Genomic DNA, 1,139 nt, shown 5'->3' with positions numbered 1-1,139 from the left:
ATTTTGGCGTATCTGTGCAGGAAGATACACTTGCTGAAATACAAGCAGTAGAATCTGAAGCAGCTGCATTCTTCGACCAAATTTCACGTTATTTTCTGTCCCGTGCCAAAGTCGTTTCGAAAGTGGCCAAATATCCACATATCGAAGATTACCGGCGTGCGGTGATGGAGTTGGACGAAAAGGAGTACTTAAGCTTGTGGTTGGTTGTATGTGAGGTGCGAAATCGTTATTCATCTCTGCATGATATAGTCATAAAGAATTTGGAGAAACTGAAGAAGCCACGTTCATCTAATGCCGATAGCTTATATTAATCAAAGGCAAAGCAGATAAAAGCTAACGTATTACATCCACAAATTAGAAAAAAATAAAAATAAAATAAAAGCATGGAGGCATGCGAAATAGTGTAACAGTTGCGAACAGGATTGAAGGTGTGTCAAAGTGCAGCATCAGGTATTGAAGGATTTAACTGTCGGCAAAGATTTGGTAGAAATTGGGTTTTAGCAGAAAAATATGCAATACGCGATGACACTGCTTGAAATACCTGGAAACATTAAAAAAAAAATCAGCTCTATAAAACAGTTATTATCATAATGCTTGAATTTAGTCATGGAAAGATGTGGAATGTGACGTTAAAATATTGGTTAATTCCACATATTTTGATTGTTCTATTATATATTTTTTTGTGTGTAAATTTTGCCCTAATTTTTGCAAACAATCTAGATACATACGCGCATACCATCATACATACGATGAAAAAACGAGTAAATAAAAAATCGAATTTTACAAAATTGGCATTTGTTAATTAAGTACATACATGTATGTATGCTTTGTTGTTTTTTTTTTTTTGCTGAGGAAGCTGAAAAAGGTGGGCCCTTATTATGAGCTGCATTCGATTTTCGATCTTCGCTGGCTATCGAAGATCGAAGATCGAAAGTGAAATTCGTATTATGAGCTATGCAAGCGTGTCGAAATTTTCGTTGAGTATCGAATTTTCTGTCGAACAGAATTTTGCTTTCGATGGTGTAGCGAAGTGTTAGAAAATTGTGAAAAATGTATGATTTTGTATATGTTTTCTTACATTTTGGCGGCTAGACACTAATTTTAAACAATTTTTATTAATTTCATGCAGTTCTAACATC

At 34.6% G+C, this 1,139-nt stretch overlaps 1 pseudogene; it reads left to right on the top strand.

Annotated features, from left to right (window-relative positions):
* Positions 1–2: 2 nt before the first annotated feature.
* Positions 3–806, top strand: LOC108358845 (proteasome activator complex subunit 3 pseudogene; annotated as a pseudogene).
* Positions 807–1,139: the final 333 nt, after the last annotated feature.

The sequence above is a fragment of the Rhagoletis zephyria genome, unplaced genomic scaffold, assembly GCF_001687245.7.
Source record: "Rhagoletis zephyria isolate East Lansing unplaced genomic scaffold, Rhagoletis_zephyria_1.1 Rzeph_scaffold_00304, whole genome shotgun sequence".
NCBI lineage: Eukaryota > Metazoa > Arthropoda > Insecta > Diptera > Tephritidae > Rhagoletis > Rhagoletis zephyria.
This window is presented reverse-complemented; position numbering and strand designations above follow the sequence as displayed.